The sequence below is a fragment of the Pleurodeles waltl genome, chromosome 4_2, assembly GCF_031143425.1.
Source record: "Pleurodeles waltl isolate 20211129_DDA chromosome 4_2, aPleWal1.hap1.20221129, whole genome shotgun sequence".
NCBI classification, from domain to species: Eukaryota; Metazoa; Chordata; class Amphibia; order Caudata; family Salamandridae; genus Pleurodeles; species Pleurodeles waltl.
In genome coordinates, this window is record NC_090443.1 from 99627264 (window position 1) to 99642814 (window position 15551).

The window sequence follows — 15551 nt, forward strand, 5'->3', positions numbered from 1 at the left end:
GGGAAGCTGACAGGGAGAGAGGCAAACAGAGAAAAACCAGGCTCTGTATGGGCTGTGCCTGTCCTGCCCGACTCACTAGTTAAAGAACCACAGCGTCCCTGTGGAGAAACAAATCTCTTCGCTGGATCTCCCCTATGGCTCACATTTTGGTAGCTTGGACAAGCATGAAGGCTGATGTTTACACATATGAAGTGTATGTGCATGGCAGTATTAATTCAAACTACAAGCTGATAGAGCTTCGAGTTCCAAATCTTGTTTCAGTTAGTAGGAAAGAGGACACATTTATCAAGTAGAAGCCACACAAAAAAACTATAAAATTGGAAAATGCAGGTCACGTGCTAAAACATAAGTCAAAACAATCCTGAGAAAACTCTGTGAGGCTAAGAGTTTCAGTGCAGGTCAACGGTGTAAATGTCATTATTATAAGAAGGGTAAAAAACTCAAAATCTCATATGGTTGCTGGGGAGTCTGTCGGCTAAACCTAGTGCCAGAGAGAGGCCGCTTGCCCTTTCTGCAGCAAAGCAGGTCTTACTGTTAGTGCACAGTCTGCACACAGAGTACATTGTGTGGCTAATAATTACTGCATCTAATAAAAATCCGGCACAAGGATGTACATAACAGTGTTTACAATTTACCGTGTCACTTGCAATCAGTTAGTTAGTCATTGAGTTTCCCCCAGCACAGAATCAACATCTCAACTTTACTAGTCTTCTGAATGTAGCCATTCTTGGTTAGCCTCATCAGATCTGGGATGATAGCTCAGTGAGTTCAGAGCCCACCGCTCAGATCTGTGTTCGACATGCAACCCACATTAGGGAATACCTTTGGGGCGGACTCAGCCTCCTGTCCTTCTGGGACTGATGGGGCGAATGCCACTGGGATGTGTGATAGCAGTACCTGTGCCAGGAGGCAGCTTGGTATGTATTATAAAGATGGCGGTTAACATAAAAAAACGAAATTACTGACAACACAGGAAAAGAACATGCACAGTATGGTTAATATGATTCAGTTCAATCTTAAACCCTGCCACTACAAGGTGGGACATAGGTACACAGTGGAATCCCACACACATTTTTGTGAGAGGCATGTGTGTTAACATGTGCATCATGAATCCCTTCTGCACGTTTGACCTGGCCTTCCTAACTCTGGGTGCTGACATGTATGGTTGTAGGATTCAGGTGCAGCTCTCAGAACGAGAAACGGCAAACCACACGTACTGATGTACTGGGGGAACCAGTAGGCTTTTATAAAGAGTTGTTTATGTAGTATTAAGGTAGCACTGATGCATTCTTAAGGTGTTATGATCAACTGTAACTGTTCTGTAACTAACATCTGAATTTACCAGATTCATTTAGGAAATTAGTCAAAATAAATGTGCATTTGTGTAGATAATTCAACTGTTTGCATGAACTGATTGCAGCAATTGAATCGATCCAACGACAAAACGTTTGTATAAGAACAAGAAAGGGGTGCTGTATAAAGTGTGTGAGGTGACTGCACATTGCTTCTATTAACTTGTGGTCATCGCTTAAGTGTGTTGTGTATCTGAAAGTGTACTGCTGGTTCATTACCTAAGCACACCTCGTGGATGTGGATGGTGACTGCAGTACACAGAGTTGTCACATCTTAACTCATTACACATTCTGACATGAGATTGCGGGGTTCATCATTTGGGCATGTAATTGTGAATGCAATTGTTGGTATCTTCCACCGGAATGTGATCAAGTGGATCCACCATTGGGAAAACTGCAATTGTACAGATCTACCATTTGGACTCGTGCGAATGTAGCGATCTACATTTTGGACGTGTTGTTGTTGGGCTATTCCATTAGGATAATGTGAGTGTTGGGCTCTATCGTTGGGGCAGGTGACTGTTGAACTGTTACTGTTACATGTGATTGTTGGGCTCTACTATTGGGACGGGTAATTGCTGGGTACTCCATTACAGCACGCGTGTTCAGCTCTACCACTGGGCTAAATGGGAAAATCTATGGGGTTTACTTCACATTCGCATCTCAACAACATAGGCTGATCAAGCACAGAGTAAAAACAACCTATCACATTGACACCCGATGAAAAAGCAAAAAATACTCCACTCCCCTATTAATTTACACACAGTGGTCCTTAGATGTGTATCGTATTGACTTCGGAAATGCTTTGCTTGTAGGTTTTCCAAAAATCACCCTGGCGCTTCTTAGAGAGGTTCTTCACTCAGATGCCAGAATCATCAGATTTAAAAAAATAACAACAAAAACAACCACATGACCCAAAATCTCTAGGGATTTCGTTACCTTCCAGTGGAAGTCAGAATAAATTTCGGACTGGCCCGCGTCACCTACCTACAAGTCTACACAATGAAACACCTTCGAACATGGCCTGTTTGTTTTCCATATCTGGCGCCTATGGGGCAGTACTTCTTTAAGGCTGGAGGCCCAAAGGTACTGACCAAAGAAGCTGAGAAAACCATTGAGGGTTTTTTTTGTAAAGAGGAAGACATAATGGCATGACACAAACAAACATCACTGCGGGGTGGCATAATTTCTGGACTCTCCCATGGGGCACAGGGGAGCCCTGTAATGTCCCGGATGCTGGAGCAGGGAAAGCGGAAGCGAGAACTGATGATGTCAGGAGCTGCAGGACTGACACTGAGGCAACGATGACAGCGGCAGATGTGCGGGAGGGGCCGGGCCCGGTCTCGAGGACACTGCACAGGAGGTAAACACCAGCGCGTGCCTCTCCTTGGGAGACAGGGTTTCAGGGCTCGCCCCGTGCACAGCGGCCGGGCCGGGGGCTCGTGTTCTGTTTGCGCATCACGCCCTGGCCATGCACAAGGGTTGATGTCTAGATCCCTTCTTACAGGCCAGGAGCTGGGACCGCTCTACATTCACGAACATCTCCACTGGAAGCGTATGTGCCTCGAAGCCTATGCGCGCCCATAGCGAACTCTAACCAGGCCATGACTGACTTATAGGAAAAATCAGAAAATCCAAACAAGTGGGGCCTTTGAAGGGCCTGTAGGGCTGGACAGAGTCATTCACACATCGGTCTTGTCGGACCTGTGGCGTGCACTCTCCCAGCCCATCTGCCCTTCGCCGAATTTCGCTATGAGCCGCTCCTTCCCTGGACGAAGTACCTTCCCTAGTATTTTTTTGTTCTGGCTGTTCTGTTCTGGGGCGGGGAGGAGAGGGCCGTTACGCACAGCGAGGTAAAGCACTCCGTAAAATCGATATTTGCCTTCTGTCCATACGGATAATGTGTGTCCTGGGACCATCAATATCAAATGACATCTACCAGCCCACCTCCCTCAGGGCTCTGAGCTGCCCAACATCTTCTTGGTATATGTTCAAAGCTCCGGAAAGAGAGCAGCTTCTTTCAAACTGCCTCTTCCTAGACAACGCTATTCAGAAGAAACGGTACACTTATTTGTAAAGAGCACAGTCTGTCATCGGTATCGTGTCGCAGCGCATTCCAATGATGGATTTTCAAATATGTCCGATTACATTTTAACTGCGGGATTTCGGGGCAAATTATGGCTTCAGCAGAAATCCGAGAAAAGCACATTTTCACAGGGAACGCCCCCCTTAGCTAGACCGGTCTCAAAGAAAAACAGAACGATGTCAATCTATAGAGGCTGTGCACCCCTGCCTCGCACCCTCTCACCCCAATAACCTTAAAAGCAGTGGGTGCGTCTTCCTTAACGAGTGCACCCCCTGCCACGGACTCGTCATCGACCCTCCATTTCGCTCACCAGAACAGCCCTTCCCTGAAACATTATTATTCAGTAAATTAGGAGAAATTCACTTTTATGCCGTGCAATTCGTCTTCCTACCACCCACACACAGGAAATACGGTTAAATGACTGAAATTCCATGCCTGCTCTGCCTACGAGTCAATCCAAAGTAACTCGGACCCAAAAGCATATCTCATTACACATGCAACGCCTTACCTCATTCCGACACACTGTCCCCCAAAAGGCAGTCAAAATAATCCAAATTCAGGGCAGGCAGGGAGCGCGGAGCGAGGGGGTTCCGGGGCTCGGTGTGGGCGAGGGCCCCATGAGTGAGGGGCTCTTCACAAGTGTGTGTGTGGGATCCGAGATAGGCGTGCATCAGTGTGGGGCACAGCGTGCGTGTCCCGAAGCCCGTGCGCCTGCGGAGGGCCCCGTGTATGAGGGCAGCCTGCGTGTGTGCGGGAAGGCTCTGTGTATGAGGGAAGCCCCGGCTCTGCGTCCGCGGGAGCCCGGGAGCTGTGTGGGTGGGGGCGGGGCGCATGTGGCCGGCCAGCAGTGACAGGGTGAATGGCTGTGTGACAGGCTCAGCTGCACGGACAGGGCACCGCCACCCCCCTCCCCGCAGAGCCGGGGAGGGGGAAAGGACCAATCGCGCCCTCTCTGGCCTCTCAGTGCCTCGAGGCTGCCGCTCTCCCAGGGAGGGAAGAGGGCTGCAGCTCGGCGTGAGGGGGAGGGAGCACTGTGCCTCGCATCCTCTGGGGTGCACGGGCTCTCATCGTGGACTAAAGCCAGGTACTGCCCACCTGAGGGGCAGTGGCGACTGACCTTTCACGGCTTTTTGGCCACTGCTCATCACCCTCATCTGGAGGAGAGGACCCCTCGTAAAACCCCCCACCGAGGCAATGTCCATGTTTCCCCTTGATGGGGTACTTACTGCTCGGAAATCATGAGCGAACAGCGGCGGCCCTGCTCTTCGAGGAAAGCCAGAGGTGGGCGAGGCAGTAATATCCTCAACCCCTAAAAGGAGTAAGTGAATACCACTCTTTAAAAGCCCAGGCAGCGTTGGGCCCACTGTCCGTCAACCCCCCGGGCAGGAGGGTTAATGTTCTCCAAACTTGGGCTGCCCTGTAAACCCTCAGAAAGGAGCTGGAGGGGAAGTCCTTTGTGGGACAGATCCTTGGAAGCTCGCAAAGGGTTGCATGGCCTGTCAAACAGCAACCCACGGCAGAAGGGATGACTTTTGATGGCTGCTAAGCCCACAGGCGGCAGTGCCTTAAAGGCTAAAGACGTATTCTTCACCATGGAAACAGTGGGCTAGTGCCCAGCCACGCAGGCCGCACTATTCATCAGGGTAGACGTGAAACACTACTGGGGCTTTTCACAAACGGGATTGGTAAAACGGTGCGCACTTGGGACGAGGGTCCGTCTCCACTGGGGTAGCGGTGAAACAGCTCTCACTTGGGACGAGGGTCTAACTGCACCGGGTAGCGGCGAACACTGCCCACTTGGCATGAGGGGTTATCTTCACTAGGGTAGTGGTGAAACACTGCCCACTTGGCATGAGGGGTTATCTTCACTAGGGTAGTGGTGAAACACTGCCCACTTGGCATGAGGGGTTATCTTCACTAGGGTAGTTGTAAAACACTGCCCACTTGCGGCGAAGGTCTCTTTCCCGTGGGTAGTGGTAAAGCACGGTCCGCACAGCTCCTCTATGCCAAAGGATGCCGTTCCTCAGGCTTGTAGTGAATGCTGCCAATCTAATGCTCAAGGTACTGTGCATCCGGGGGGAACGTGTAACTTTACTTCCAAGCCCAGGGTGCACACTTACCCAACAGGAATGTGTAACACTGTCCTAACGAGCCTAACACCGGACTTGGTGTCCACGTAACCTACGTGCATTAGTGGCACACAGCCAACTACCACATGGATATTTTGAAGTGCCTCTAGGAGCTGGAGGTGGGCACGGTCTTAAAAGGCGAGGCCGAAACCAACTCTGCTAGTAGGGCTGAACGGTAGAGTCAGGGTGACACTTGTGGGTCACCACCTCAGATTAGGAGTGGCCCTCCAACTGTCGCAGGTCAGTTATGAACCTTTACATTTCCTGTGGTTTTGCTTAGGTGCTGCTTCGCCTCTGCTGCAGTGCCCGTCACTCGACGTTGCCACCACCCTCGAGCTAAGCATAATAAACTGCAGAATATAATCCTTCTATTGTGTCCACATCACTAAAAAGAACACATGGACTAACCTTTTGCACTTACTATTTTGTATTAGGTCTATAGTGTTCAGACTTCCTGGAATGGTTGTTTTCTGCAGTGCAAATACGGTCCTTCAAGTACAACTATGGCACCATGAACATCAGAGAAATACCAACTGGCAGGCAGAAAACAGTATCTCTTTGTATCCACAGAACTAACACTATGAAGAGGAGGCTGGGAAGTCCAGCCCTAGGAAACATTACAGAGGGTTGTCCTCCCTGGCCCTACATTTTAGTTCTGCAATGCTCCACGAGTCCAGATTTCAGCACCGTCGTGGGAGGGAAATTTACATACAAGGAGATTAAATCGGAAAAACTTAGTGCTCTTTCTGAAAATCCAGCAGGCCAAACCCTTGTGACCTTCGTCGTTTGACAGTATTGTGACTCAATGCAAGAACACAACGAATGATGCCAACAGGCTTTAAAATAAAAACTGAAAATAATATTATTTTCTTTTGCCAACAAAGTGTGAGTGGAGCCTATTGCTGTCACCCCAACTTCAAAGGCTCCAAAGACGACGAAAAACATAGAGAGAAGGACCTGGGTAAACCTTAAACTACAATGTTAAAGCTGGAAGGTCATGACATTTTACTCTGTACAAAACAAATTCATTAAAACTTCCTGTGGCCTTTTAAACAGGCTCCTAAAGTAAAGTGAGTATAGAGCAAAAGAAAAAAATAATCAATAACGATGCTTGACAAACCTATCAGCATGTTTGTTTCATGGACCTGGAAAGCAAAGTAAGGGGTTCACAGACGGGACAAAGAATGCTGAAATTCTAGAAAATTTCAATTTTAAACATTAAAATTAGAAATACTGTTTTCAAAATCAATAAACTGTATTTTTCCGGAAGGGTGTTGAGGATCTGATGAAACAAATGCACACATCTGGATCATTTACATATGTTTATATTCAATGGAAGAAAGCTGATCGATATAAGAACAGTTCCAATTTCTCAAAACAAGAACAAGTGGATTTTGAGCCAAAATTATTTTACATTCTGGGATTTGCTGATTCACTCAAGAGTTTTTATATGGACTCAAACAATCATGTGCAGTTTGCTCAAATTTGGGGGGGTAGATGAAGAAGGTAAGCAATCCACAGGGCAAGGAACTATGACAAGATATGATGGTTCATCCACAAGGCTTCCTGAACAATGGTCCTTCAGGTAAGAAAAGCATCCCACTAGAAACCACTGGACAGCAAAATCACTCCTATTGACACCACACACTCTAACCATCAGGAACACAGAGGGACACGATCGAAGTCAAGGTCCAAAACTGCAAACCCGCACCTCAGAGCTGAGCCCAACCAACTCTGACTCAAGAAATTGCTAAAACGGATCTTTTAAAGAAAGACTTGCTCAATGAAAACGTCAGAAGCTGAAAACTATGTCACTGACTGGACTCTCGACGGCGTGGCTTATTTTCTTACTAAACAAATGTTTCATTTTGCACTTTTTTAATGATAAATAGTGTTTTATAAAACACTTAAAGTAAAAAAAAAAGAATCACATAACGAGTCCAGGCTTCTCCTCCCATCGATATAGATAACATATATTATTCACGCTGGCACTATGAAACTTTACTCTCTTAACATGATCGTAAAAGAATTCACACTTCCTATCACAAAATAAATACATACGTTTTATAATCAAAAGAATACACAAGGTTGTTCTTCTCACGCAGACCACACCAAAATATCAAGAGGATAAAGCACACAATTATCAGAGAAAAATCCAATGTTCGTATTATCTTCAGAACGGCGCATCGTTTATACATGAATAGTATGCCCTTTCACAGTTTAGATGGCAAAATAAACTCTCACGGCTTTGATATTTTATAATACAGTGAATACTGTTCACAATGTCACTAGAAGAGTACACATTTCATGACAAGAAGGATAAACACATTCCCACTATTCATTTATCATACAAAAGATACACACTTTTCACAGTGTAACCTAAACGAATTTTAAAACAACAAAAGATGTTTGGTGGAATGCTTGCAAATATCTTCGCCACAGGCAATCGCCTGACCCGTGAACCAGTCATCATTATTTTTGCCCACTTTGCCACTCTGGGCAGGGATCAACCATATTCACTAAAGGACAAGAGAAACAAGTGCATCCACCCCTCCCCCACGGGTGGGTGACCACCAGTGTGAAAAACTGCCCTCATACACTAATTGTGGCATGCTTCATCAGTGGGCTGCTGCTAACACACTCCTACGTAATCCCATATTGGAGTGGAGCAGTAAGGGTGGGGAACAAAAAATGTGACGCAACAGCACAAAAACACAGACGGGGACCAGAACAACCACAGGACATAAAACTGAGTCCCCTTCCTTAATTTTATTATAGGACCAGCCAGGACAGGATTAAAATTGGACCTCTGGTGGTGATATCAGGATACCATTACCTGTTCACCCCAGTACCTGTTCATCAGTCAACATGTTTCGGCCGTGTTTTTACTGCCCCCTAGGGTCAATCGGCCTTCATCAGGACTTTCACAGATCCCTGTAATTACTTTCTCCTACCGGTCATAGATCAGGGCTTAGCTCACTCTGCGTATCAGGGAATATTTCTCCCTTTTCGTATACGCACTTTGGGTTATTATGTTTTCATTAATTCATTTTTCACCCGGAGCCAGGTGGGAGCACCCAGTCCCTTGACAAATGAGGGACTACAGGGTGTTGAATTAATGAAAACTTGATAACCCAAAAGGAGGGGTGGGGGTGGAAGCACTGGTTTATCTTGTCCTTTAGTGAAAGTGGTTGATGTGTTGGGAGGTTGGACAAGGAGAGATTTTCCTCTCACCCCTTTATAGGTGCTGTGTAGGGATCAACCATATACAAATCAATCATGGTGCTGCTCCAATAGGCCAGTCCTTACTAAACCATCCTGGTCCCATCCCCTCCAAAGAGGAGCACAAGCAACCCTATTCTGTTTTCAGTCTTTTTAAAACTAAGTGAGGTGCAGCTTGGTCCTATGGCACAACCAGCATCAAACCCTCTCTGTGCATACCCGTTGGGCTTAATATATCACCTTAAAACAACAAAGGATGAAAACACATTTTTAGGTCGCATCTACCAGACAGTGAAAGTGTCTGGTTTCAAAAGACCTAATGTCAGCTTACCAGATCATACAGTGGGTTTAAAGCGTGCCCACTGCTTACAATTGGATGGCATTATTGGTACTTTCATTTGCTCACTCCTTACTTGACAGCTCGCCTTGTGTATCTTGTGTCTGCTCCTCCCCTGGAACATATAGTATTTACTCTTGTCCTCCAACTACTTACTTGTAGGGAACTACGTTTTTCTTTTCACTTAAACAATTCATAAGAGTGCATGTTTTTCCAGCTGTCTCTCCCAAGTGCTCCTTTTCCAAAACTCTTTGTCGCTCTCTTTCTTCTGTGTGCTTTTCTTCTTGAACGCTCCTGAGTGCATGTGTTTTACAGGAGTATCCATTGTGTGATTCCATATATGTATATGGATATATATATATATATATATATATATATATATATATATATTTCTTCAACAGATGGACAGATAGCCATCTGACGGCTGCACCGATCCCATCAAGTATCTCCCAAATCTCGAAATCGATTAAATCCAATGCGCTCCTATTTAGTTCATGAATTTATTTTCTTATACAGGTAACACAGAGTCCTGAGTGTGATGTCTGCATGTGTTTTACAGGAGTATCCATTGTGTGATTCCATATATGTATATGGATATATATATAAATATATAAATCTCCATATATCCATGAAGTGCTTGCCCACCAACTCTCGGTGTGCTGCTTTTCTCCTTTCTCGCCTCCCCACTCCTCCGTTCACCCCTACACTCACCCCCATCACCTATGATGCTTTTTTTTTTCTTTAATAGTGCTTCACGCTATAAAACAATTTTGTTATTTACTAATCCAAGTGGCCTTGGATTTCTAAATTAAAAATTAAAATCAAGTGGCGTCCGCTGGTGCACACATGCTTTCTAATGCACGCATGCGTCAGTGGAATGATGTGACCGCCATTGTGGCCTTTTTTTTTAATCAAAGACAATTGTTCCTACAATGCCCTGTCTTTTTCCGTTTATTGTTTTATATCAAATATGTAGATGTTTCTTCGTAAGAGAAGGTTTTTTTGCTCTTTGAGCTCAAATATCCAAAAATACAGTTTCCTTCAAGATGTTCCCCTTTTGTTGAGGGTGACAAGGCGTCTGTTGCTTTTAGGAAGCAGAGAAGCTTCAAGGCAGGGAATAATTGGATTTTTAAGATGTACCGTGAATAGCCAACCTAGTTCTCAAATAACCAACCATACCCAGAATGACCATCTTCATGCGGCTCGAATGTACGCTGTTGTTATTTCCAAAGGAATAAAATCCACTTGGGAAATTGCCATGGGGAAAACGCAGTTTTCAACTCATCGCAGTAAGAAACATCGCTTTTAGTATGATCGCACTGTTAATCCATGTATTAATTGCAGTTTCCACCTTCTTACAAAGAGTTTTTTCTTTTATGTCACGGCCTGAAGAGGGGGGGCAAACTTCGTATTGCAGCAAAGCGAATACACATTTCCACGTTGTGGCGGTGTGAGCACATTATCACACGTTGTGTCCACGGTTCACAGTGTCGGATAGAAAGCTCACAGCTCGCATTACACAGCAGTCATGCGATCTGAGGAGAGCGATGTGGGAGGACAGCCTCCTCCCCCGCGGGCAGCACGTGTGACCGTGCGCAGGCCAGGAGATTAGTCTGGGCTGAGGGGACAGGACAGTTATTACCTGCCCTTATTACATTCCGGCTGCAGGTTTTTAGCTTCCAGGGAAATGGCTGCACACAATTGGATCGCAGTGTTTTCCTCAGGGCTGCTGTGTGAGCGGAGGGGCAGAGACGAGAATGTGGCGAGAGTACTGGCCTTGGCTTGTCCGCCGAGGGGATTGAGGAACAGGAGAGAGGGAGAAAAGGGGGAGGGAGGGATGGGGGGGGGGGGGGGGTGATAGAGAGGTAATAAAAAGGGGGAGAGAGGGGAACGGCGGCAGCTGTGGGCGGATGTCCCTCTCCACTCCAAAACATCATACTGGAGCTGTAATGGCTACAATGGCAGAAAACGCTTCCCCAATTTTCCATTTCGGTAAGACAGCCCCGTGGGTTAAGCACACGCTGCAGCGCTAGGTGTAGCTTCAGGTCAGAGGTTCGGTCCCTCTTTTCGTCCTCCTGGGGTCGCTCCAGCTGGGCTGGATGGCCACTCATTAGCCATGAAACCAGTCGGTTTGTGGGGTGCCCCCTGTCAGAGGCGTGTTCAGGTAATGGCCCTGTTAGTGGTGAAGTGGTGTGGGGGTGCACCACGCTTCCGCAGCCCGTGCTACACCGCTGTGCCATGCGGAGCTTTTCTGCGCAAAGTGAATGCCTGTTCCGAGCACCTACTCGCACAGGTCCTCAGTACCAAGGCGCTATGATAGGCCGGCGAATGTTCAAAGAGACATATCCCCCGAGTGGGCCTGAGTTTTTTTGATAACACGTCCTTTATTATTCATTAAGTGGCACGCTGGTGTAGGCTCGCTTTCTGTATTATCAGCGTCATGGCCGACAGCTGCGCCCCTTCCTAATAAATCCAAGCAGCCCGCCGGCCTCTGGACTTGCACCACAAGAGGGCAGCACCGAGCGCTGGCGGCCAGAGGCAGCCGTCCTGCAACCCCCGCCGTCAGCGGCTGCGCCACACTGCAAGGAATGCCGCCCGCGCACCGAATCACTGCAAGGACCAGACTGGAGAACGAGGCAAGCTAGGGGCGACCAACAGGCAACGCAAAGAGGGCTGAACCCTGCACAGGGGGCCACACTAACTAGCCCCACAAGCTGTAACCCTGCAGGAAGAGCAAGTTACTCTCCCCAGGAAGCAACCCTGTACTAAAAACAACCCCTCCATGAAACCATCTAACCGTGTAAATAAACCAATACCAAGAAATCACATCAGCCCTGCACAAGAAACCACAACTGCACACGACATCACTTCACATCTGCATAAGAAGCAGCAGTATGCGGACTCCGGCGCGTCGTTCAGCGCCTAAATGAAAAGCGCTGCAGTTGTAGGTGGGGAAGGAATGCCTGTCAGCAGGTTGGGAAGTGAAGCGAGAATACAGGCGGACACTCCCTGTTTAAAAAAAGAAATACAGTGGAAATCACTTCGGGGCAAACACTGGCATCAAGAGTGAGTCGGTCTTTGTCACCCATGAAATGTTCGGAAATCAAGAAAGCCTTTTAAATTAGACCAAGGAGCCACACTAACTGTGCTCATGAAACCATTTTAATTTTGGGCACAGATCATGCTCAGAAATGCAGCTAATCATTCACAAAAAACGACACCAACTGTAAGTCAAGAGTTATTTATTGCGGTTGCACAAGCAAGCTAACACCGCACTAAAAATGCTGCCAATTCTGCACGAGAAACCACACTAACTATGCAAATACAGGGAGTGCAGAATTATTAGGCAAATGAGTATTTTGACCACATCATCCTCTTTATGCATGTTGTCTTACTCCAAGCTGTATAGGCTCGAAAGCCTACTACCAATTAAGCATATTAGGTGATGTGCATCTCTGTGATGAGAAGGGGTGTGGTCTAATGACATCAACACCCTATATCAGGTGTGCATAATTATTAGGCAACTTCCTTTCCTTTGGCAAAATGGGTCAAAAGAAGGACTTGACAGGCTCAGAAAAGTCAAAAATAGTGAGATATCTTGCAGAGGGATGCAGCACTCTTAAAATTGCAAAGCTTCTGAAGCGTGATCATCGAACAATCAAGCGTTTCATTCAAAATAGTCAACAGGGTCGCAAGAAGCGTGTGGAAAAACCAAGGCGCAAAATAACTGCCCATGAACTGAGAAAAGTCAAGCATGCAGCTGCCACGATGCCACTTGCCACCAGTTTGGCCATATTTCAGAGCTGCAACATCACTGGAGTGCCCAAAAGCACAAGGTGTGCAATACTCAGAGACATGGCCAAGGTAAGAAAGGCTGAAAGACGACCACCACTGAACAAGACACACAAGCTGAAACGTCAAGACTGGGCCAAGAAATATCTCAAGACTGATTTTTCTAAGGTTTTATGGACTGATGAAATGAGAGTGAGTCTTGATGGGCCAGATGGATGGGCCCGTGGCTGGATTGGTAAAGGGCAGAGAGCTCCAGTCTGACTCAGACGCCAGCAAGGTGGAGGTGGAGTACTGGTTTGGGCTGCTATCATCAAAGATGAGCTTGTGGGGCCTTTTCGGGTTGAAGATGGAGTCAAGCTCAACTCCCAGTCCTACTGCCAGTTCCTGGAAGACACCTTCTTCAAGCAGTGGTACAGGAAGAAGTCTGCATCCTTCAAGAAAAACATGATTTTCATGCAGGACAATGCTCCATCACACGCGTCCAAGTACTCCACAGCGTGGCTGGCAAGAAAGGGTATAAAAGAAGGAAATCTAATGACATGGCCTCCTTGTTCACCTGATCTGAACCCCATTGAGAACCTGTGGTCCATCATCAAATGTGAGATTTACAAGGAGGGAAAACAGTACACCTCTCTGAACAGTGTCTGGGAGGCTGTGGTTGCTGCTGCACGCAATGTTGATGGTGAACAGATCAAAACACTGACAGAATCCATGGATGGCAGGCTTTTGAGTGTCCTTGCAAAGAAATGTGGCTACATTGGTCACTGATTTGTTTTTGTTTTGTTTTTGAATGTCAGAAATGTATATTTGTGAATGTTGAGATGTTATATTGGTTTCACTGGTAATAATAAATAATTGAAATGGGTATATATTTTTTTTTGTTAAGTTGCCTAATAATTATGCACAGTAATAGTCACCTGCACACACAGATATCCCCCTAACATAGCTAAAACTAAAAACAAACTAAAAACTACTTCCAAAAATATTCAGCTTTGATATTAATGAGTTTTTTGGGTTCATTGAGAACATGGTTGTTGTTCAATAATAAAATTAATCCTCAAAAATACAACTTGCCTAATAATTCTGCACTCCCTGTACAGTAAACACATAAGGGAAACCAAACAGTGCACGAAAACTCTAGTAGTGCAGCAGAATCCAATGGAACCCTTGTAAATCTGCACAAGAGGCTACGCGAATGATAAACAACAAGCATTAGCAGCTCTGCACAAGCAACTACCCCGGGAAGAGCCTACTCTATGATGGGCAACTTCCGCAGAGTAAGTTACCCCCCATCGCCAGAAATGTGTGGACTGAACTGCAGATCCAGAACGGTGGTCGATGCAGAGTTTACCCTCGTCCACGTCGGCATAATCTTCCCCAACATCCACCTGTCATGCTGAGGGATATCGTTGAAGACTTCACTGTCCAACTCATCATGCTGCTTACAACATTGTTCAGGACTGCATCACAGCAAGGGAATCAACACACTTTTGAACATGATGATGCTGCGAGTAACTCAATGACATTTCAACACACTTGGGACCTTTTTAGTGGGATGGGCATTATCACATTTGGAGCACTCAGTGCCCAGTGGCATGCTTTAGGACACAACGGCATTACTGCTTCTCATCAATACATTCTTCTCTGCAGTGCTTTATTTGTAAATAAAAAGGTGCCGGAGCCCAAAGCCCCCCTCTTAAACACGCGGCTGCTGCAGCGTAATCCTGAAGCCATCTCTGGCCTCTTCAATCTATTAAAAGCCACACCCTGCCCCTTCAGCTCCTTCTTGCAGCTTTTTGCTTTCTCCATCTGTGACACTTTTCCACCTCCCCTCTTCCTCCATCTTTCCCATATGTGTCTTTTGCTCGCAGTAAATGCCTGAGGCAGAAAAATAAGCGTCAAAAGTAAGTGCCGGTGCCCCTCACCGGAAACAAGCAAAAATTAAGCACTGCTTCTCTGCCTGCACGTGGTCAGTCAACTCTTCTCAGTAGCTTCTCCTAACAGGCTCACTGTCAGCTTTGGAACCCCTCAGCCAATAGAGTATTGACATCGGTCATGGCTAAGGTCTGTTGACTCTTGATGAAGGTGGAGGACACAGGGCGTCTGGCAGAGAAATTCTACGTCTAGACTACTGGTTCTGCCTAGGAGCACTTTACTTGCTCTGATTAGATCCCAGAATTAGTGTCTGCCTTTGGCAAGCCATGAAATACTACTATGTCCTTTATGCAAAGGATCTAAAAAAAAATCAGCCAGTGGAATTCCAAATGAGAATCCCTGACCCAAAAGGGCACAAAACATGACACTCTCCAGTTATTGACCGATTTCTGGTCTCTCACCAAACTCCATCTCTGGTCACCCTAAATCTCATCAGGCAGGACCAGAGACTACCATCAGGTGTCCCTCAAAAGATGGCAGGTTTCCATTTTGAAACAACTGCCTCCATGTTGAAAGCTGCACGCAAAATGTAAACATGCGCTGATGCTGCCCTGCAGCTACAAATCTTTAATCAGCATCAAACCAGTTGAATTTCTGAATTGAAAGAATAATACAGTCTTTCTCTCCACAGACATGAATCTTGCAAGGCCACTATAATGGTGGGAATCAGAGCACGGTGCTTAGTTCAAAGACATTTA

General features: G+C 46.4%; 1 protein-coding gene across 2 annotated transcripts in view; it reads right to left on the reverse strand.

Moving 5' to 3' along the window:
• LOC138292312 (fidgetin-like) overlaps positions 1–15551 on the reverse strand; it is a 221211-nt gene that overhangs the window by 111457 nt on the left and 94203 nt on the right. Inside the window, exon 1 of one of the 2 annotated variants that reach the window (XM_069230855.1) lies at positions 3947–4304. The exons of the other annotated variant lie outside the window; for it this stretch is intronic. The gene's annotated coding sequence lies outside the window, so the exon portion shown is untranslated. Of the gene's footprint in view, positions 1–3946; positions 4305–15551 lie in introns of those variants that run through there. 2 annotated transcript variants of the gene reach the window in all.